At 34.3% G+C, this 24,580-nt stretch overlaps 2 long non-coding RNA genes across 17 annotated transcripts in view; one reads left to right on the top strand and one right to left on the bottom strand.

The window, feature by feature from the left end:
• Window positions 1-6,506, bottom strand: part of LOC102159032 (uncharacterized) — an 83,050-nt gene extending 76,544 nt beyond the window's left edge. For 2 of the 7 annotated variants that reach the window (XR_014827632.1, XR_001301092.3), the window contains exons 1-2: window positions 6,439-6,506; window positions 3,558-3,628 (exon numbers count right to left, since the gene is read on the bottom strand). This is a non-coding gene — a long non-coding RNA (uncharacterized LOC102159032). Of the gene's footprint in view, window positions 1-3,553; window positions 3,629-6,415 lie in introns of all 7 variants that reach the window. The other 5 variants (XR_307680.4, XR_014827630.1, XR_307679.4 and 2 more) reach the window with 5 other exon arrangements.
• The window catches only part of LOC102159151 (uncharacterized), a 662,825-nt gene that overhangs the window by 517,631 nt on the left and 120,614 nt on the right, over window positions 1-24,580 (top strand). For 8 of the 10 annotated variants that reach the window (XR_014827619.1, XR_014827618.1, XR_014827627.1 and 5 more), the window contains one exon: window positions 3,874-4,005. The exons of the other annotated variants lie outside the window; for them this stretch is intronic. This is a non-coding gene — a long non-coding RNA (uncharacterized LOC102159151). The remainder of the gene's footprint in view (window positions 1-3,873; window positions 4,006-24,580) is intronic. 10 annotated transcript variants of the gene reach the window in all.

The following is a 24,580-nucleotide window of genomic DNA, read 5'->3' as shown; positions in this document are numbered from 1 at the left end:
TCGTATAGGTGTGATCCTTGACCTGGGAACTTCTGCATGCTGTAGGTGTGGCAAAAAATATATTTTTCAAATTTACTTCGGACAACTTAGTTTGAAGACCATGAGCCTTTCTATCATTTTTTTTGTATTTATTCAGTATTATCAGAAGCACATCATACTCTTATAGAAAGGTGTTTTTTTTTTTTTATTTGTTTGTTTGTTTGTTTTTGTCTTTTCTAGGTCCACAGCCACGGCATATGGAGGTTCCCAGGCTAGGGGTCTAATTGGAGCTGTAGCCACCAGCCTACTCCATAGCCACAGCAACAGGGGATCCAAGCCGTGTCTGTGACCCACATCACAGCTCATGGCAACGCCAGATCCTTAACCCACTGAGTGAGGCCATGGATCGAACCCACAACCTCATGGTTCCTAGTCAGATTAGTTAACCACTGCGCCATGATAGGAACTCCTGTTTCATTTTTTTTAATGGCTGCACCTGTGGCATATGGAAGTTCCTGGGCTCCCGGTCAAATTAGAGCTGCAGCTGCTGGCCTACTCCACAGCCACAGCAACACTGGATCCAAGCTGCATCCTTGACCTACAACAGAGTGCAGCAATGCTGGATTCCTAACCCACTGAATGAGGCCAAGGGTCAAACCTGCATCCTCACAGAGACTATGTCTGATTCTCAACCTGCTGAGCCACAACGAGAACTCCAGAATTTTTTTCTTAATAATTTTAAACCATACAATATGGGAAAAACATATTAAATCCATGATAGTTTTCCTATGAAATAATATTGATCACGGAAACAAAGAGAGCAGTGCAGTTGATAAATATACTTCCATACATCCAGCACTGAGTGTTGACATTATAATTTAAATATTTCATAATCTGTTGTTAGCATACTGCAGGAAAACAATCAAATACACCCATGCTGTCTCGATGTGCTGACAGCATTGATTTTCATCCAACAGAACCACAAACTAGAGCCTGAGAATCAGAGTGAATTAAATAAAATAAGGACTGTTACACTCTGATGTAAGACAGTCTTGATCTACCATCAAAACTGACACTGACATCCTTCCTGGTAATATCATTAGGTAGGATAGGAAAGGGATTCAGACCTGGCTGATTCAAAACAAGCCATTTATTTATTACCAAAAAGCAGGAGGCCTGTGATCAAACAATGAAGACACATACAGGTAGCAGAGAAAAGCTCTTTGGAGCACCTCCCTATAACTTTTTTTTTTCCCATGCAAATAAAGTCATCCTTGCCCAGAACCAATCAGAGGATCAAAAAGCCCCCCCCCCCCCAATACAGAGATCAAAACAACACAGGAGAAGGGGGTTGGGACAAGAAGAATAGTGGTCACCACACAGGTCCAAGATCCGAGATATAGGAATATAAGGAGAGACCCAGTTGAAGCCAGAGCCAGTCTCTACCCCAGGGTGGCCTGCTCTCTCTGAGGGCGTAAATAAAACTTGCTGTACACTGCTACCTGACTCTTGATTGTGGTTCTCGCTTTGAACGACAGACAGGAACAGCTCATTAAAGAGCCCAGGTTGGAGCTGTCACACTGCAGTGTCGGTTCAAGGGGAAACTCCCTTCAACCTTTCACTGCTGCGCCTGGGGAGAAGGCCTGCCTTCATCCCTGTGCAGGAAGACCATGGGGGCTCTATGCCAGTGCCACCACAGTGCTTCTCAGCCTGCATCTCCAAATCCTTGTTCTGTGTAGGGAAGGACTGAGGGAGAGATAGTGCAGAGCAGGGGAACCCGACAATATCAGAAGAGATCAAGGAGGAGTCAGCTTCCTTGATTACAGTTTAAATAAGATGATTTCAAAGTTAAAATTGAAGTTAGTAAGAATTTACTTTAGAAGCAGAGAATGGATACTAAATTACAGTGCACAATAACTATATTTTGTTAGAGGTGAGTCTTACAGGCTATGGATAGCATATTTGAAGTTTAAACATTTTAAGAGATTATTCTGAAACATCAACACTACAATTTGCTCTTCTGTACAGACTCACCTTTTCCTGTTGGTTACTTTTGTGTTTTAAAGTGTGTGTGTGCCTGTGTGTGTGTGTGTGTTATATGTGTGTTATATTACAGAAATTGCCATTTACTAGATGCCTATTTTGTCTCAGGCTCTTGTACTCACATGTCATGCAGTCTGACAAATGAGCAGGATATGAACCATTAAAAGATAAACTGAGGTAGATTAAAAATTTTAAGAGTTTATTTGAACAAAAATCGATTTAAATTAGGCAATGCCACATGGCAAGTGGTTAAGTATGCTCCACTGACAGGAGTTAGGAAGAGACTTTTATAGAAAAAAGGCAGGTGTGAAGTAAGGAAATTATTAATTGGCTATAGCTTAAAGTCAAATTGGCTATTTATGATCTGTAACCCCTAGGTTTCAATTTCATTACCTTGAAGTGTTTATAGACCTAGATTTTGGTTTGCCTGTACAGGCCTCCACTGCACCAAGAGAGTGAATGAAAGGCAGGGTTAGAATTCTAGGCTTTGGCTATGGATTCATTGTGCAGAGTCAAGAATCTGTGATCTGAAAAGGTTTGTGTAACAACAAACCATTTTCCAAAGTGGGACAGAAATAATGAGGCAGATGATTCTATATTCAAAAAGTGTCCTTGCATGTAACTTGAAATATCAATATCAAAATACATTTTTAAAAATGTGTGTGTGTGTGCAAGCATATGTGTACAGTGTTTTAAATGGGATTATTATTATGATTTTTTGTAACCCAGTTTATCAGTCTGTAGGGAAGTCTCCCTGAGGAATACACTCTTAAGCTCTGTGCATGAAAGTTCATCTGATTGAGTGAAAAAAAAAAAATCAATGTTTTTTACCTTTAAGGCCTGTCACTATTTCATCTACCTCTTATTGGGGGAATAAAGGTTGCCATTAAACTTTACCATCCACCTGTCACTATCCTTGGAATGGACTGATTAAAATTTGGGCAGTGTGAAATTGCTACACATCTATCTGTCTATGAATTTATGTGTAGAGAATTGAAAAAATAAGAAAGCTTATTATAATATATGACCTGGTTGATATGATTCCAAGGCATAGAAACTGTTTTAGCCATAGAGATAATCATAAAAAATTAAATGCTTTGTGTGTCTTGGACGTATCAGTAAAACTCTATCAAAATTCACCAAAGATGTTGATAAACATACAAATAAATAACTTATATAAAATAAAATAGGTGAAATAGCATGCTGTAAACAAGCCAGAAGTTTATCTGGCAAGAAAAAAATGGAAGAAAATAGGAACAAAGTATATAATTACTTATAAGGTAGTTCATAGAGCCTGCTATAATATGAAATTTTAATAATATTAAATCTTCAAAAAACTAAGGTATTACCTGAGTAAACATAGCACATTTAGTGTTATTTAGCATACCTCAGAGGAAAAAGTTATCACAGTGAATCAGAAAAGATGTTTTAAGTTGCTCATATCACAGCTGATGTGCTGTTAATATAAAATAGACATAGACCCTGTTAAAAGCAAGCAAACAAGCAAACAAAGCATTCTTAAAATACATACATACAGTTTGTGGTGAACCAATCTGAGGGTTGGTACCTTGGATTCCCTCAGGACTTCATTCAGACTTCTGATGGGCTGTGGGAGAAATATAAAGTTATGGCCAAAACCCCCACACTTTAGGCAAACCTATAACTCTGGAAGGACTAACCGCTATGGGAAAACAAACAAACAAACAAAAAAACAAAAACAAAACAAAACAAAAAAAAACCTTTAGGCATATATTAGAATCATTTTCCTATTTCATTCCTTAAAGATCTATACTTCTATTTTTTCCTACCTTTTCTAATATCCACTGTAAGTATTTATTTCTCTCCCTCTAGATAAGTAAGTCATTCAGTGGAGCCCTAGCTGTTATTGGATGTGGATTTTGCAAAACCACAAGTGGAACTTCAGGCAACACATGGTCCTAATGTTTCCCCTAGAAGGACATGGATATTCCAATGGAATGACACGTGAGTGTAATCTATACCACCAAGTACAGCTTTCTTTAGGAAATTTTACATATATGCCTGTCTTTCTGTTTCTTGTTTTTTGGTTTTTGGGTTTTTTTTTTTTTTTTTTTAGTCTTTTTGTCTTTTTAGGGCAGCACCTGCAGCATATGGATGGTCCCAGGCTAGAGGTCTAATCAGAGCTGTAGCCACCAGCCTACACCAGAGCCACAGCAGCGCAGGATCTGAGCTGTGTCTGTAACCTACACTACAGCTGATGGCAACGCTGGATCCTTAACCCACTGAGCAAGACCAGGGATCGAACCCACAACTTCATGGTTCCTAGTCGGATTCTTTGACCCCTGAGCCATGACGGGAACTCCATGCCTGTCTTTCTAAAACTAATATTTTATAAAACTTTACAAACCTGAAATAAAAAATAGTCAAGGGAAATGAACAATAAACACATCTACATACAAGTTGAATATTGTTTTAATGTGAGTGACATGACAATCATAAAAGGAAAACTATATTAAGGTACAGTATTTGTAGGAATTATAATAGATAAAATGTTATTCTATGTTTGTATTTCAAATTAAGTAATTAAAATGTTAATAAATTACATAGGTGTACGACATAAAATGTTCCCAAAAGACTAGATACAACTAGTATCAAAAACAGCAAAATATATTCAGCAACCAGTTTAAGAAAACACAAGATAAAAGAAAAATAAAGCACCAGTTAAACAAATAAATATGTAGAATAATAATACTATCTGCTCACAAGATTTCGCTGAAATTTTATACTTATATGTAACTGTTGGTAGGTAAATTATAACAACTCTTAGGGAGAGTAGTTTTTAAGTATGCTATAAGAATTGGGCAAAGAGATCTTATTGAGTATTTGGTTACAGATATGAACATTTATCTTAAAGGAAAAATTCCAAATACAATAACTTTACTCATAAAAATGTTTATTGTACTATTATTCACAATAAGAATAAAAACTTGAATGTCTAATGGTAATAGATATTAACGTGATGGGATTTTATGTAGCCTTTCAACTACTAAATTTGTTGGTAATGTAACAAGGTGGCCTCCTCAATTATCTCCTCAGTTAGCTCCTTTCTCCACGAACTACTAAAATTTTTGAAGAGGCTAGAAGGCATGAATTGTAACAACACAGCAGAAAATCTTCAAAATATTTTTCCATTTTATTCACACTTCTACTCCCTAATTCCTCTCTGATATGTAAAAGACCTGCCCTATCTCACTCTGATCTTCCTTTCCCCTCACAATTTATCACTGTTCTTTTCTTCTGCTCTTAGCTCACACGCTTCCTTTATAAATCTAATATCCCATAAATTATCCTGTCGGAAGCAAAGAAACCTATGCAGACAGAGAAAGGAGTAGGAGTTCTCAGTATTTATTTTTTTAATGTTAATTTCCATCATATAATTGTGAACAATCTTAGTCTAACCCTGAAAACCAAGTTAACAAACTAGAAGTATGTTATGGTCTTATTTTATATAGAAATAAATTAGAAGTACCATTTCACTACTATTAAAACTCAACATATTTTTATATGTAAAGGTAAGTAGGGGTTACATGTAAACTTTCATAGATTGCCAGGAAACCTGCTTAAACATGAAAAAGACCATGTGATGTGTGTATTAGACCAGGAAGATAACAAATATCAGAATAATCATTAAAGCAAATATCAGACTAAAATTTTTCTTTTGACCAATATCAGTGATATGGTTTAATATGCTACATATGGGAAAACTCTTACAGATTAATAATATACATCCTAACAACCCATGTGCACAGAGTTATTAGAAAGTAATTCACATTATCAAATTATACAAAAATTACTCATTCTCATGAATTAAAAAATGTTTAAATATATATTTTCAATTGTCTGGTGTAGTTTATGAATATAATAAATATTGAACAGGTAATTTTATATGTTCTTGTTGTGAGCCACACGGGAAGTCCGATAATTTTATATGTTCTTGATATTAAGAGTTGAGATAGAATTCAGCCAGTTTTCATGAACTGCTGTTTAAATACTGCTCATAAGCAGAAAAATTTATGTGAGCATGGTATTTAGCTCTACAATGTCCACGGTTAAAAGGAACATGGATTAATAACAAAAGTATTCTCCAATTCTTTACATATTTTTCCTAGAACAAGTCCTCAGGACCCCAATTCTAGATTAAATTTTAAGATTTGATTATTTTCTTCTCATGTGAACACACAGATAATATTTTAACTGTATCCAAAGTAAACCACCAATTACATCATATATAATAATCTTTGACAATCTTTATAAATCCCCTCAACCTGCTGTATGTGTGATTTATCAGGTTATTAAAATAATCTGATAGTTAATTTGTCTCTTCCTCACCCCATATCATTTTAATTAAACACACCATTTATTTAAAGGCATACCCACACTCCAAGCTGATCTCCTTCTGCTGTTCTCTCACATGCCTGCACCTAATTCCTGCATAATATTCATGTGAAAAGTTCACAGGGTGAACTGTGCTCTGCTCATCAAAAAACAAACAGACTAAAATCGATAGAGAACAGCATAGTGCAGGAAGGGTCAGGGACTAAGATGCTTACACAGGATTTTTAACCTCTCTCTGCTTTGGTCTGGGCATCCTGCTCTGTATATGCAAAGGTAATCTCAAGTCACTGAAAGTTCTGATTGGTCTAACCAATTTCCCATTCAAAATCAGCTACTGAATCATGAAAGTGTAAATATCAGGATGAGAAGCTAATGTAGAAAGGGGGCCCACTCAGATGATTTAGATACATATCAGGAAAGAAATGGGCATTAAATTTAATGATGTATGATACATAAAACTATTAATAGGAAAATGTGAATATCATTGTTTTTTCAACACAGGAGAGAAGTAGATAGGGTTGATTCTGAAGACAATTCAAGTGTTCCAATATAAATATTAACAAGGGACTCAGGAATCAAAGCTGAAAAACAATACCAAAAAAAGGTATAAACTCTTTATATTAGAAATGAGAATAGCAAGTGCTTGTACCTTCAAGATAACTTGAGACTAATTCTTCAAATATTGCTTAACTCATTCATTGTTTTATAGTTGCTATTAACAAGTAAAAATTGGAAAAAAGGTGTGTAGTTGCTTGAAGAACAGCAATTTAAATAATCTGAATTGGGAAATTACAAAACAAGTGTTTGTATACAAAGAAAATTATGTAAAGTGGTCTAAATTTAGTGTCTCAAGTTTGTAGTACAAAATAAAGAACTTAATTAGTAGCATACCAAAATAGAACCACCATAGGATCCAGCAATTCCACTCCTGTGTATTTATTAAAAAAATAAATAAAAAGACTAATCCAAAAAGATATATTCATCCCAGTGTTCATAGTGGTACTATCTCTAGTAGCCAAGATATGAAAGCAACCTAAGTGTCTATTGACAGATGAATGAATACATGTACATCCTTTGTTGTTATTTCAACAGTCTATACAGCATCTTCACCAGGAGTAGATTCCATCTCAAGAAACCACTTTATTTGTCCATCCATAGCAAGCAACTCCTCATTCCTTAAAGTTTTAGCATGAGACTGTAGCAAGGCAGTCATATCTTCAGGCTCCACCTCTAGTTCTGGTTCTCTTGTTGTTTCCACCACAGCTGCAGTTAGTTCCTCCATTGGAGTCATCTGTGAGTGTTAGAATCAACTTAGAAACTGCTGTTAATGTCAATAGTTCAACCTTTTCCATAAATCATGGATGTTCTTCACGTCATATAGAATGGTGAATCCTTTCCATAAAGTTTTCAGTTTACTTTGTCTAGACCTATCAAAGGAATCCCTATTGATGGGAGCTATAGTTTTACAAAATGTATTTCGTAGATAATAAGACTTACAAGTGGAAATTACTCCTTGATCTGATGGATAGTGTGTTAGCAGGCATGAGAACAACATTAAACTTGTTGTACATCTCCATCAGAGTGTTTGGGTGAACAGGTGCATTGTCAACTGAGCAACAATATTTTGAAAGGAATCTTTATTTTCCCAGGCAGTAATTCTAAACAGTGGGCTTGAAATATTCAGCAAACCATGTTGTCAACAGATGTGCTGTCACCAAGGCTTTGTTCCATTTATTGAGTGTAGGCAGAGTAGATTTAGCATAAATTTTAAGAGCCCTAGGATTTTCAGAATGATAAATGAGCACTGGTTTCAAGTCATCAGCTGCATTAGCCACTAACTAGAGTTAGTCTGTCCTTTTCAGCTTTGAAGCTAGACATTGACTTTTTTTCCCTCTAACTACAAAAGTCTTAGATGGCATCTTCTTCCTATATGAGGCTGTTTCATCCACAGTGAAAATCTGTTGTTTGGCGTATCCACCTTCATTAATTATTTTAGCTAGATCTTCTGGATAACTTGCTGCTGCTTCTGCATCAGTACTTGCTGCTTTATCTTGTACTTCAATGTTACAGAGGTGGCTTCTCTGCTAAAACGTCATGAATCAATCTTTGCTAGTTTCACCGTTTCTGAGACTTCCTCACCTCTTTCAACCTTCATGAAATTGAAGAGAATCAGGGCTTTGCTCTGGATTAGGTTTTGGTTTAAGAGAACCTTATGGCTGGTTTGATCTTTTATCCAGACCACTAACACCTTTTCCATATCAGTAATAAGGCTGTTTTGCTTTCTTATCATTTGTGTGCTCACTGGGGTAACACTTTTAATTTCCTTCAAGAACCATTTCTTTTCATTCACAACTCACTAAGCTTAATTATATCTAGCTTTTGATTTAAAGTGAGATACAGAGATCATTTCTTGCATTTGAACACTTAGAGGTCATTGTAGGGTTATTAATTGGCCTAATTATGATATTATTGTGTCTTAAAGAATAGAGATTACCCAAGGACAGGGAGAGAGACAAGGGAATGGCTGGTCGGTACAGCAGTCATAACACACACAACATTTATCAATCTATCACACATGGGCAAGGTTTGACAAAACAATTACAATAGTAACATCAAAGATCACTGGTCACAGATCACCATAACAAGTACAATAACGAAAAAGTTTAAAATATTGCAAGAATTACCAAAATGTGACATAGAGACATGAAATGAACAAGCGCTGTTGGAAAAGTGGTATCTATAGATTTGCTTGATGCAGGATTTCCACAAACCTAGAACTGGTAAAAAAAAATAATGCAATATCTGGGAAGCACAATAAAGTGAAGCACAATAAATATTATATGACTGTAATAACTAATGAAGAAATAAATTTCTATCTTTATATGTCAGTAAAGATAGAGTACATACAAAATCTTAATTACGGTACTATGCGCTAATGTGTTAACTAAGATAGAATAGAAAGGGAAGGGGTAGATCAGACTATTAGGAACAGGGAAAGCTTCAGAGAGAAAGTAATATCTGAATATTTGTACATGGCAGGTACATGATCGCAAACTCTTTAGCTCATCTGTGAACATAACATGACATTATCTCTAAAAAAGCAGCAAATCCATACATTAACATGGCACTATATGGCACTTGACATACCGAAGGATACACCAAAAGCTGAATCGTAAGGCCTTGTCTCCCAGTTATGATTAGCTACAATTATAGAGCTATAAAGGAATTTCAAACAAAAATTGATGGTTTTATCCAAAGAAATTCTGGCTGCTTGACTATTTCTGATTTTGCAAAAAGGGAAGAATTTCCATCTTTACGTACGTAAATATATTGGAAGGTAAGAAGTTGAGTTTACTCATGTTAGTCTTCTGTCTTCATATTTTTCAGATTATTTGCCATAATTTTTCCATGCAGTTTAGATTTTTAAAATTTTCATCTGGAGGTGTAATGACATTTATGTAGCATTTGAAATACATCACATGCCTTCTCTCTAAAGAACAAGCGTCTTATTCAGTTCTTTTGCCTAAATTGTGACACTATCTCCAAGGAAATCCAGAATAATTGTTTATTTAATCTGGCATTTTTCTGGTACATTGATTTCCAAAACCAAAGATTTCCCAGTTAAATTCAGTGGCATTTTTATCCAAAAGATTTTTTTAGAGAATTGGTTTCCTGCCATGGATCTGAGTTTTGAACCAATTAGTTGAAATGTGTTATAGATCCAGGTCAAAACAATCTTCTTAGCTACTTTCTCTGTAGAGCTGTGATTCTCATACAGTTGATCAGCTCACATCATACTTTCTCTTACATAAATAAGTAATCTGAACAGAATCTCAAAATGCCAATGTAGTAGAATGAAAGCACATGTACACATATATATGTCAAAGGAAATAGCAAATATCTCTAAGAAAAGGTCTTCTTTTAGGCCTTTTCTTCCTTTTTTTTTCTATTTTCCCCTTTTTAGGGTTGCAGCTGCAGCATATGGAAATTCCCAGGCTAGGGGTCAAATCGAAGCTGCAGCTGCTGGCCTACACCACAGCTCATGACAACGCTGAATTCTTAACCCACTAAGCAAGACCAGGGATCAAACCAGCATACTCAGGGCTACTAGTTGGGTTCTTAACTTGCTGAGCCACAGTGGGAACTCCCAAACCTTTTCTTATTAAAGGTAAATATCTGTGTGATATATTTTTTAATTTGGTTATTGATTGAGTGAACATAAACTGCTTGATGAATAAGTTAAAAGCTTAAGTTCTGTTTTCATACAGTTTAGTTCAATTTTGGCTTTTGTTTATGTCATACAATAATGAAGCCAGATTAAGATTACTGCACTGCTTTACTCTGGATATATACAAAACACTTATTGTACTCATAAAAAGGTTAGATTTTTTTACTAAAATTATTTAATTTGGTTACATTGTAAAATATGTTCATTGATATGTAAGCTCTTTCTAGTTGCACAGTAAATTTTCTCTAATACCTTCTTATAAATTTGTAATCCACTCAGATCACATCTCTTCCACACATGTATAAACCTCACAATGTCTCAGCATTTCACAAAGGTAAAAAAAAATGTAACTATCAAACAGGTACACATTTTTTACCTTTGTGAGATGATGATGTGTAATCATCATCAAAGATGAGAGATAATATAGAAATATAAGATGTAAACTGTAAAAGATAAGAAATCATAAATGTAAACAGTGAAGCAGAAGTCACACATTTGTTTAGTGACAGGACAAACATTGCATCACGTTTATCTTCAAGGGGATAGTTCATAGAACGATCTTTCCTATTCTAAGCTCTTCAACTTATAATACTTTTCCACCTCTGATACTCAATGAGATTATGGATTATGAATGAGGGGTATGGTTTTATACTCTGGTGTTCTCCCTCCTTTAAACACATGTATAATGGCAGTTGAAATAATATATTTTCAAAATACTTTTATATGATTTGCTTTGTACTTGCTATATGTTTATCGTATATTAGTTATATCAGGCAAAGGAGTGAGATCTTTAATGAACTGATTATATTTAACAGATAAGAGGAAAATGATTAAAGATATATAAAATATATTGTAAAATAAAAATTTGAAAATTCATTTGTGATAGACTATTGGCACATGGTAAGAACAGATAATTCACAAATATGAAGACTATATAAAACAAAAATATGACAATTAAACCCAGTTACAGTGAAACTTCATGAAATAAGTTTAGATTGCTGGTGAAATAAAAATTAGTAAGCCTTCAAATGGTAATTTTTGGTAATATTCATGAAGAGTCTTTATACTAGTCACTTTTCTTGACCTGGTAATTCTACTCTTAAGAAATAATTTTAAGAAATTAACCAGAGAGGCACTTAGATGTTTATTTACAAGATTGAACACTACTACATTATTTATAATGGAGAAACACTTTAAAAAATGTCTATATAGTAAAAGACTATAATGTATTTATCCAAGGAAATAGTATACTAAAATGAAGAATAGTATTTTAGAATATATATCTCTATTTGTATCCTTATGTATGTATGTATCTATCTATCTCCATTTAATGATGTAGAATGCTATTATGTGAAACAAAAGGAAAGTTACATAACTGCATATGGAGTAGGAACTCAACTGCATAAACATAGATAAAGGTAAAACTAATTATATCAGCTGGATTTTCCCAAGTCTCTATTTTTAAAGTAAATGCTGGAGAGGGGCTGTAAATTTGATTTCTTTTTGATAACTATTTTTTATTAATTATGAACAGTTTAACAAATTTTCAATTACTACCCTCTCCCCCATTTTTCCTTAGATATCTGCTTTGCTTTTCTATCTGCCTTCATATTTGTTGCATGCTGGAGTGAATGACAAAAATGACAAGAATTTAGGGGACCTGCTCTCCACTAATGTTCAGTGTGCCTTTAAGTAATCCACACAAGCACTTGGATATCCTTTATTAGCTAATGAAATCAGTACCATCTGAACCAATCCCAGCCTATACTCAACATACTTTGAGAAATGCAGGAAATAAGGGAATAGAAGAAAATGGCTATACAAACAAATTAATTTATTTTTTATATTATTTTTATTTTTTCTTTTTATATACCTTCATTGCTCACCTCATTATGCCAAAATGATAACCAAGGAAGATTAAGTAAAAGAAACTAATACTTCCATTCCTCTTCCTCTGTAAAGATGGGACAAAATCAAACTGTTCAGAACTTACAAATTCCTGCTGGAGACAAAAAAAAATCCCTCCACTTCTCCAATTTCTTATCTAAACTCCAGTATTAGAGAAGTAGATTGGAAAATTATTTGTTTAGAATACAATGTCCATCACTACCCCACATGCAAGAAAGGGTATGTAAATGTATGCATATTAATGTTCATTTCTAACTTTGAAGAAGGATTTATCAAGTTTCAAAATTTGTCAATCAAGTAACTACAAGTAACTATGTTGTGTCAAGTACATGATATGTAGCCAGTACATAGGGGATTTTTTGGGCAGATTTGGGCTTTGAAGTGCTTCCTTCCAAATATATTTTCATTTTGATTTTTCTAAAACATACTGGATTGTATTTTCCTGAAACTGAATTAATGGTTTTTGTATCTTATGAGAAATGTTTCACAGATCCATGCTTTTAAAAAGCAATTCAGATTGACTTTGCTTGTTTGTTATTATTACTTTAAAAATAAGAGGAGTATTTGATTTTGTCACTCCAGAAACACAGAACAATAAAACCTATGGAGACAGGAGTTCCCATTGTGGATCATTGGAAACAAACCCGACTAGTGTCCATGGGGATGTGTGTTTGATCCCTGGCCCTGCTCAGCTCAGTGGGTTGGGGATCTGGCATTGCCATGAACTGTGGTGTTAGTTGCAGACATGGACATGGCTCAGATCTGATGTTGCTGTGGCTATGATGTAGACCATTGGCTAGGGCTCTAATCTACCCCTAGCCTGAGAATTTCCATGTGCTGTACATGCAGCCCTAAAAAAAAAAAAAAAAAAAAGACACAAAATAAAAAACCTGTAGAGACAAAAAGCAATTTGTTTATCTCATAAATTTGCCATTTTATAAAGAATTTTTAAATCCCTTTAAAAGAAACTCATTTTTCAGCAGAAACCAGAGCAATTATTTGGTAGTGAGATTGATAGCTAATTTTTATTTTCCTTACCTTTTTTCCTGGTTATCTGTTTTAATTATAGCTTCTCTCAAGGGTTCAGATTTTTCTTTTTCTTCTTAAGAAAATGTTTGCAGCTAAAATAAATATACTGACCAGGGAGTCTCAAACCAATTAACTGCCCTACTTAAGGAAATCCAGCTTAGTTTTTGCAGCTGAAACAACAGTAGAAATGAGATTATGATAAAATAAAATATAAATGAATAGATAATGTGATTCTACATAACTATTTTAATTCTTTTTCATGATTTCTTATGAGAATTGAGCACAGCAAGACTATATTTAATTATACTAAAAGGTAGTATAACCCAGTAGGTTATATATGCATTAACTGGATCAAATATTACTCCAAGTATTATTTAAACTTGTTTTAATGCTAAGATTTTGGTTATTCATCAAAATGTATTCAATATCCATTATGTACCAGCTAAGACTGCAGTCTTGACACTTCATTACTGATGAGATAAAGCACAGCTTCAGAATATGTTGCAGCATGTCTAAAGAAAAGGCACATATTAAATTTCAATTTCAATTATAAAGGTTGGCTAACTACAGCCTGATTCACTAGGTAATTTTCACATTCTCAATTCATTCCCCTTGTGAGAATCCAATACAATGTTGTTTCTTCTTTACAGAATTCTAAAACCACAAGATTTATAATTATCCATACATCTACATTTTATCTGTGATATTTAAATGTGAAAGAACATTTATCTTTATATTTAAATATATAATATAGGTTTAGCTGAGGTTTTCATATAAATTACATGTAATAACATTTTTGACTACCCACTATGTCAGATACAAAGGAGGCGAAGTGATTCATAGTCACCATTCTCCATCCAATAAATCTTTGAAGACACAAGTAAAGGTGGATCCTCTAGAAAAATGATGGCTTAATTCCACCCTTAATTTCCTTAGTTAAAGGCTTCCTACCAAAAGAGGTAGTAAAATCTTAGATATTTTTTATCTTTGCATGCCATTCACAAATATTAAAGACCATGGTTATAAACAAATGTGCTTCTTCTTTATCTTCTCTTTCTTTTTCTTTCTTATTGTTTTAAATCATTGAACTGAGACCCACACACTTTACCAAGATCACACTAAAAATCTGAGGTCTCCTGAGCCTGGGGTTGGTGTCTCTTTATCAAATGTCTTAAGCAATCAAATTGCTTACGTTTACAAATATTTTTTTCCAATAAATTTAATATAGCTTATTTTAGTTTGGTATGTAAATCATTCATTATTTTCATTTAAAAAATATATGGAGTACCTATTGTGGCTCAGCAGTAACAAATCCAACTGGTATGCATGAAGGCGCGGGTTGGATCCCTGGCTTCGTTCAGTGGGTTGGGGATCTAGCATTGCTGTGAGCTGTGGTGTGGGTCGCAGATGTGGCTCAGATCAACATTGCTGTGGCTGTGGTGTAGTCTGAAGCTATAGCTCAAACTCGATCCCTGGCCTGGGAACTTCCATATGCCATGGGTGCAGCCCTAAAAAGACAAAATAAATAAATAATTATATATATATATAAAATGTATCACTTAAAGAACTTGTAGGATTGTTGTAAGTGAGAGGCATACCAGATAGTTTCTTACATGTGTTAAAGACCCATGTTCATGGATTTAAAACCTGGTGCCAATTTTGCATATCTTTTATGGTTTCACATATTAAATATGTTAGGTACTTTTTATCAGCAGCATTACATCAGTGGTAGAAAGTCTCCTTCAGTCTGTGAAAAGAAAGAAGAATCTGTGATATGAACTTTGCTTTGTTTTAGTCTATTATAATCATAGTAGTTATAGTTGCAATAGCAATAGTTTTTTAATCCAATGGGTATATCGTCTCTTTTATGCAATAGCACATCAGCGGTTGTCAAAGTCCCTTATGTATTTTGATTTTATACTTTTTCTTCAATTACAATTGATTCTGCACTGTAAAAATAATCTTATGCTCAATCATAAAGAAAACGTGTGACTGTACAACATAGGAAAGACACTTGAGGAAAACACTAAAACACCATGTTGGTGGTTGTAAAAATCTGTCCTCATGGTTTTTGTATGCTGATTAATTCTCTTTTATTTATTTATTTACTTATTTTTGGTTTTTTGCCATTTCTTGGGCTGCTCCCACGGCATGTGGAGGTTCCCAGGCTAGGGGTCGAATCAGAGCTATAGCTGCTGGCTTACACCACAGCAACGTGGGATCCGATCCGCGTCTGCGACCTACACCACAGCTCATGGCAATGCTGGATCCTTAACCCACTGAACAAGGGCAGGGATCAAACCCGCAACCTCATAGTTCCTAGTCAGATTCGTTAACCACTGAGCCACGACGGGAACTCCTTAATTCTCTTTTAAAAATTTTTTTAATTTACCTCCTGAGAAGGCAAGAGTACACACTTCCTTGGGATGTGGTGAGTCTATGAATGTGTGTACATGGCTTATTGATCTTGGTAGGAAAATACACTGAAATGGCTTTTGAACTTAATATCTATTTAATGGTTGTAAGTCTATGGCCTGTGAATATCTGATTTTAGCAGATCAAGGGACATTTTTTAAAAATATAAAGGCATGGATTAGCAATGAGTTCCTGCTGTATAGCACTGGGAACTATGTCTGGTCACTTATGATGGAGCATGATTATGTGAGAAAAGAGAATGTATGCATGTATGTGTAATTGGGTCACCATGCCGTAGAGTAGAAAATTGACAGAACACTATAAACCAGATATAATGGAAAAGAATAAAAATCATTATATAAAAAAGTAAAAGAAATAATAAAAATATATAAAGACATCATGGTTGAACCAGCTATGACATTTTCTCTTCACATCAGTCACACTTTGTGCTGTATCATACAGTCGGCTGGGGTTTTCCCAGGACTATTTTTTTGTCAACAGAAAAAAAAAATTCAATGCCATATTGTTACCAAACTTCTCCTCATCTTGAACTGTTGTGTACTTCTAACATACCTGAAATAAAATTAATAAATAAAAGCATACAATACACACCATCTCTCTATTTAATCTCCTAATAAAATTATTTTCTTTTCTTTTATGACTACTGTGTCATAGCATGAGTATATTAAGGCCATTTCTCGGATTTCACTATTCTCATAGAAGATGAGAATCAGAAGTCAAGTTGAGCATATTTAAATTAGATAGTATAGGCTTGTAATACATAGATCTTTTTAAACTGTCTTTAGAAGAAGCCAATTCAGTTATTTTCTGACACATTAGCCTCTCTGAGATGCATAATTAATAATAAGCATTACACCTTTTTACAAAATTCCACAAATTGTCGACACTCTAACCTTCAAACAAGGAAATCGTTGATTCTGCCATGTAGAAATTTAGTTCAAAAGGAAACACTCAGTCCAGCTTCATACTGTGCATACCCAGACACACCCTGCTCCTCACTCTTCCATACATCGCCTATGAGATCTAATGGCAGCTATAGAATTTCCTTTGGAAACTGTCCATTTGTGGATATCTCAAAACATTTTTTTTTCTGCTGCATATTTTAAGGTTCAATTCTTTACAATAAAAAGCCCCAATAAAGTTTACACACTCAAGATGAATGCTGTATATAAGTCTCTGAGCCTGTTTATTTGAATCTCTAGTTGGAATATTTTGTAGGAAACAGAAATTCCCATAAGCATATTACCTATCTTGTATTCCCTTCATAATGAAAACGAAAGTTTGAAAAGCCATGTAAAGTGTAGTCTGAAAAGAAAGGAGATTGTAAAAAGTTAATGACTTAAAAAAAAGTTAAGTAAATAGCATATGTAATTATTTTTTCAGGGAAATACTGCTAATTAAAACAGAAATCATTCTATTAGTACACACAACTGTTACTGCACAGAGTCCATTAATTCTGGAAAGGCTGATTCTCCAGTTCTTCTCCTTAAAGAATGTCCACTTTAAAACCCTGCCTCAATATTGCTTATGTTGATTACTGATTTCTCTGAGTAATCAGGACAAGAAACCAAAGAGAAAGCATCATTTTATCATGACAGTTATCTTTACAGATTTTATAGTCATAAATAGAATAGAAATTTTTTAAAAATCAGGTGCTTCTCAAACTATTCAGAACTCAGTTATCACTGGTCTCAGGTCACAGAATTTTCTTAAAGACCTCAAAGCACAAACGTAGTATCTTAGTCAACATAGGAAGAGAAGAAATCAAATCCCTTTCCTTTTGTTTGGAGCAATAGTCTCTTTGCATTTAAAAAATATATATTTTAAAGTTTGCTTCTTTCTTGAAATCATTACTATGTTAAAACGAGGTCATTTTCCCATACTTATTCAATATTGTGATCTAACTACCCATATTCAAAAGACTTCATACTTGTTGCAGGTTAATAACAACAGTAATAACAAGAATAACAAACCTATAGAACATTTATTTTGTATCAAGCATCATGCAGAATAATTTGTTAGTTGTATGAATATGTGTTTTCTTATTTTTGTTTATTTTTTCAATATAATTATAATGGTTTTCATTCATTTATATAAATGTCAAAAACTCACAAGAGTATTTTTTGAGGTATAGCCAGTTCTTGGCATCAGTGCTATTAAAAATTCATTCCCTTTCATAGTATATAAATAGAACATATATTTGATTTTTTTATTGTATAGTAAACTAAAAACAAAATAAAAATTACTCATAATTTCCATGCCAATATACCTCTTGTTCACATAGGCAATAATGCCATATTATATGGTTAGGAAACTCAAACAATATGAAAAGGTACAGAATGAAGAGTGACAGCCTCTCTTCCCAGCTCCTTAATATTAGGTAATCAAAATTTTGATGATTCTTCCTAGTTTTAAGAATGTATAATTTCAAGGTTTTTAATTTAATCATATCTCATTTCAGATCAGCAAATAAAAATCAATGTCATTCATGTAATTCCTGAGGAGTATTATATAATTTCATGGTATATTATTTAGTTAAATAGTTGCTTATTGATAGGCACTTTGTCTCCATATGTTATTAATCACAAAATTACTGCAATGGTCATATTTGTGAATGACTGTTCAGTAGGTAGCATTGTAACTTTCATTGAACAGTGGAAGAAGGGAAGGCAAAGGACATTGAGGCTGCTTGCTTAGGATCACTTATTGCCTAGTGGAGTAAAAATACAAATTAAGGCACATCTGACTGCAGATTCTGGACTCTTACTATGGAATACATTTCTTTTTCTTTTTCTTTGAAATTTTCATTTATTTGATAAGTGGTTAAACTTTATTGTGTTTTATTTTTCTTTTCAGGGCCACACCTGTGGCATATGGAAGTTCCCAGGCTAGGCTAGGGGTCAAATCAGAGCTGCAGCTGTTGGCCTACACCACAGCCACAGCAACACCAGATCTGAGCTGCATTTGTGACCTTTGTGGCATCTTGTGGCAATGCTGGATCCTTAGCCCAAGAGGTCAGGGATTGAACCTACTTCCTTATGGATGCTAGTCAGGTTCTTACCCTGCTGAGCCACAATGGGAACTCCTGCATATATTTTTAATAAGCAAACATGGCTCTACTGGTAGCTTCAATGTCTAATATTTCAAGATGAGCTCTGAGTTGTTCCAGTGCCTTTTCTAAATAAAAGTATGTATAATAAATGTCTGTTTTATAACTCAGTAAGTATTATATACATCTATCTACTTAGAATGAAAAGAATGTATTTCTGTAGGCAGAAAGGTAAGACTCCAGAATTAAGATACTTTTTTTTTTTAGCAGAGACTTTAATGAGTTTTAGGAAATCCAAATGAGGGTTATAGACGTGAGAATATAGAGTTTAATGACTCTTTAAAATAGGATAGAAAGAATTAAACTTAAAGAAGGGGAAATCTGAGGGAAGAAGGGGCAAGCAATGTGGCAGGAATCTGGAGTCTCTGAAAAACTATAACCAGTGAGACATTCCTAACAATGCATAGTGTGATAGCCAGAAAACTCTGTAGATATGGGATGTCTCACATTCATTTTACATCTTCTGATTTGGGGCTGAGTGTGAACAGGGTATCCTGAGAAAGAGGCTGTATTCCGTATTGGGTTGGCAAAGAGTAGAGGAATAAAGACAGTTATAGGAAAAGTAAGTTGTACAAGTGAAATGAGATTTCAGCCACACTGGAAGCTTGGTGTAAGAAGGGATAATAAAAGTAACCACTCCCCACCTCCTAAGTTGTCTTGCTAGAACTTGAAGAAACTTTATGGACAATGTTAGATTTCCTATAGAACCTGAAAAAGGAGAACACTTGAAAATTGATTTTATTACCTAGGAGCAAGTTGTCCCTTTTCTGACATTGGAATTATAAAACGATTTAAGGAATAGTCTAAGGAAAAGAGATCTATAAAAGACACTGAGAAACATAACAAAGTAGGAAGACCATTTGGAGAAAACAGAACAGAGTAAGAGGTCAGCTAACTGCTTCCTGCACTTTCTTTTATTCATATTTTTATTTTAATAGTTTAAGAATTATGAAAAACTAGCAAAAGAAGTACAAAAAAGTCCCAGACAGACATGATCCAGATTCACCAAATGTAATATTTAATCACAGCTTTTACTATAGATGCTTATGCATCCCTTGTCCTCTATCTCTATTGTATCTATCTATTGATACTGATATGTATATATTTAACATTTATTTATATATATTTATGTGGAAATATATTTTTCCTGAAGTATTGAAGAGTAATTTTGCAGATAAGATACTCCATTTCCTCTAAAAAAACTTCTGTATTTTTTAATAATGAGTTATTTTACATAATTGCAAAACAATTACTAAATCAGGGACTTAGCATTGATGTAATATCATTATCTAATGCTGTAGGTAACAAACTTATCCTGTTAAGGGGCAGTTAGTAATTATTTTAGGCCTTGCAGACCGTATAGTCTTTTGTCTCAACTATTCAACTCTGATGTTATAGTTTAGAAGCAGTCAGAGAAAATATGAAAATGGCATGACTGCGTTCAATATACATTTATTTTCCAAAACAAGTGTTAGGACAGCTTGGTTCATGGGTCATAATATCTTGATCCCTTCTCTAATGCACAGGCCTTATTCAGGTATTCCTAATTCTCTGTAGTGTGGCTATTATAGGAAAAGTAAATTTTTTTATCCTTGCAAGCCCTAGACTTGGAAGCAATCATTTTTCTAAAGGAGGCTTTGTTCCTTTAAAGGATTATTGGTATTTAGAAATCAAGATATGTTAACAGATTTTGCTATTGCTGTTGCTGCTATGTTTTCATTGTTTCTAGTTCCTCTCAGTGGGCAGAGCTGGGATATATAACACATGCATGTATATCCATACACCCACATACCTACATATATATGGATATGTATTCCCATGAGTTCACATAGACACCTTTAATTATAACCCAACATGGCAGGATTTAGTCTATCTTTCCTTCCTATAGGAGAAACCTGGCCCGTGAACCATGATATATTTACTTATTCGTTCAATCTTGGAATATAAAAAAAATCATTTTACTATTGCTAATATTCAGTTTTGGAGGAAAAAAGAGAACTACTAATTAAAACTTACTGTTTGATTAAAATTCTTTTTGTCTTTAGCCTGAGGGCATTAGTTTAAAAACTGCCTTGAGGGGCTCAGACTTTAAAGCATTAGCCTACTGTGCCCCCCTTTGCCTGGCAAAGCAATAAAGCTATCTTTTTCTCCTTCAAACAAACAAACAAACAAACAAACAAAAAAACCAAAAAAACCCTGACTTGAAAGTTACCTGGAAGTTACCTACGTTAGATCTTCCCTCACACTGCCACTTTGGTATGATTATATTCACTTGTGTCCATTAATATTGAACTTTGAATCTCCTATTATATTTGTTGATTTTATTTATTTACCTTTAGAGTATGTGAAACACCAGCATAGTTCTGAAAGTCATTATTTTCCTAGAAAGTACATTCATGGAGTCTTCATCTCTTCTCTTCCTTCTCCTGTCTTTTCTACCACATTCCCACCCATGCCTTATAGCTGACCAATCTTATTATTCACTGGTGTATTCTCCCTTTATTTATTTTGCTCAAATGATCAGACATTTTTATATTTATTTTTATTTTTTATTTCTCTGTTTTACAATAAAGGTAGAATGATTGAGATAATTTGTCATATTTTTCTCCCTTCATTTAACAATATAACATGGAAATAATTCTACATGAGTTCGTAGATCTCTACATAATTCTGTCTTACTGTTGCTTAGTATTCTCATTTTGGATGCATCCATTTATTTCCTAGAGATGAACACTTAGATTATTTATAATATTTTGAAATTACAATCAAGACTCAGATGACTAGACTTCTGCATATGTACTTTCATAGTGTAAGAAGTATAGTTTTAGGAAAAATTCCTAGAAGTAGGATAATAGGATCAAAGACACATATATTGCACTTTCTCGTTGTTTTATTTTTCTGGGCAGAGATCTTTTCTTTTTCTTTTTCTTTCCCCCTCTTCAGCAGATGTGGTGCCAAATCTTCTATTTAATCTGCAGTATTGGACCTATTAAGACCATTATGCGCATTTGCTAAATGGATGAAATTCTGCCAGGTAATGTACTGAGAACTAAACTACTTTGCCTAAAATCCTGAGAAGGAGAATTTGATTTTGAGAGACGCTCTGAAAGAGAAATAGGGCACAGAAGCATGCCAAAGGAGACAAAGCTCTTGAGGTGACTGGGCTCAGATACTGAGACTACAAGAGAGGCTGTAAACTACCTCTGAGCAGAAGCAGGAAACAATAATGGAAAAATTGTTGCTTTCAGTCCTTATTGGCGTCGATATTGGAAACATCAGCAACACAGATTTTCAGATACAAAATACCCTACACATAATCAGGTATTTGACTTAAATCCAACCCCAGAAATTAAACCTGGGCTTCAGAAAACACAATATCAGCTTATGTAAATTTCTGCCAATTAAATTGGCAAAAAACATATTTAAAAGTTGTCTATTTGAATGTATTTTTTGCCTTTTTCCCTAAGGAAAACCGTTTAAATTCGTAGGACAGCGAGTCTTAAAAGTAGGAAAGTCTGTTACTTCTTCACCGAGAGAAATTGACAGAATTGCAATGCTTACAAGTGCTCCCATGTGACAGTGGTGTGCCACTTCAACACAAGCCTGTACCCAGCTTAAAAAAATTCTATTACAAGCTTCCCCCTTTTATCACTTTTCATTGCTTAGCTAAGATTCAGAAAAATGTGAATAATGCATAAGCTCAGACATTTTCTCCATTATGGTAACATCACAGTGAAGCTGCTGCTTATTTTCGCAACTACATTTTGCTAAGAGGTATCTTTCAGAACTTGCACCATTTCTTTTTAATAAAATGTTCGTCACCTTTTAAGGCCAAAGCATGTTATGAAATCATTAGTGTTTTATTTTCAAACACTTAAATTTATTAAAATACTCTTCTATTAATTCAGCGATTTTCCGTGACAGTATTTTTATAAGAACATATCACAAATATTGTTGCTTTTCCTAACCTTTACATTTATAAATGTTTGTTAAGCACTCATCATATGCTATTTGCTTTAATAGCAGTATTTAAAATCCTCTTAAATCCCCTGGCATTGGTGTTATTACCTTTATTTTGAGGCTCAGAGGTGTTCTAGCTACTCATAATGAGAGCAAAAAGGTAACAGGACTGGAGTTGCAATCTGACAATAGGGCTACATTTGATTTCTATATGGATTTGTCACTCACCAACCTTTATCCCCTCACGTGAAATTGTGACAGCATAATATTAGGTTAGTACAACTTTTTTTTTTTTTATTCTTTTCTTTTTAGGCTACAGGTGCAGCATATGGAAGTTCTCAGGCTAGGGGTCAAATCAGAGTTGTAGCTGCTGGCATATGCCACAGCCACAGCCACAGCAACGTCAGATCTGAGCCGCATCTGCAACCTACACTGCAGCTGATGACAACCCAGGATCCTTAACCCACTGAGGAGGTCCAGGGATCAAATCCACATCCCCATGGATTCTAGACTTTGCTGAGTCAAAACAGGAACTCCAAAACAACTTTTAAGTATCACTTTCCCTGTTGCCCTTACAGAAATTAAGTAGCAGTTGCATTTAAGAAATAAAAGAACATTGTTCTCCACATGCTGTTCACTGTTAAAAGGGCAGATTTAGAATATTCCCAAATATAAATTCCCTGTGTATCTCACTTTTAAAATATTCTCCATTTTATTAAAAGCTTACAGTTATTGAGTTCATTGTACACACCAAGCACAGAGCAATGCATTCACCGGTTTATGTCATTTAGCCCTCATCACTCTCCGAACTCCAGATATATGCATTTTGCTGCCTGTATGACAGTAACACTTAGATTCTTATAGTCTCTTCCAGCTGTGTCTATCCTTCCTCTCTGACAGCCTATTTTTTCTCTACTCTTCTCCATCTCAGAATTGGGCACCAATATTGCCTGATTGCTTAGGTTGATATACCCTAGGGGCCAGATTTGATGTATCCTTTCCCTTTCTTTTACATCCAATTTATCGTTAAGTCCTGTCAATTCAAATCTTCAAATATCTTAACTCCAATTATTTTTTCTCCAACTTACTGTCACCCTAATCTAGATCTAGATCATATCTCTTACCTTACCTACTGCTTTTCATTTCCACTGGTTTCTCTGCCTCTAATCTTAAAGTAGTATGAATAGTCTTTTGAAAACATCCACTAGATAGTATCCATTTCTTGGTTGAATGTCTCCTGTTTCTCTTAAATTTAATCCTACAGGCTTTACCAAAACCCCTACCTGCTTCTCCAATCTTGTTTTCCATAACTCTTTGCCTTTGCTCACTTCCCTCCACCCATAATATCCATCGTTCAATTCCTTAAATATTCTAAGATTTGTCTCTTCACAGGGACTTTTTATTTGCTGTCATTTAGACTTGGAATCACTCCAAACTTTTAACACAGAAGATATTTTCTCGTTCATTTATATTTCACTTTCTCAGAGGGCCTTTCACGATAATTTTATATAAAA

The sequence above is a fragment of the Sus scrofa genome, chromosome 14 (genome assembly GCF_054392235.1).
Source record: "Sus scrofa isolate SSC_HxYL_T2T_F1_AM1 chromosome 14, Sscrofa_HxYL_maternal_Yorkshire_Landrace_v2.0, whole genome shotgun sequence".
NCBI lineage: Eukaryota > Metazoa > Chordata > Mammalia > Artiodactyla > Suidae > Sus > Sus scrofa.
Note: the sequence above shows the minus strand (reverse complement) of the source record. Positions and strands in the feature narration are given on the sequence as shown.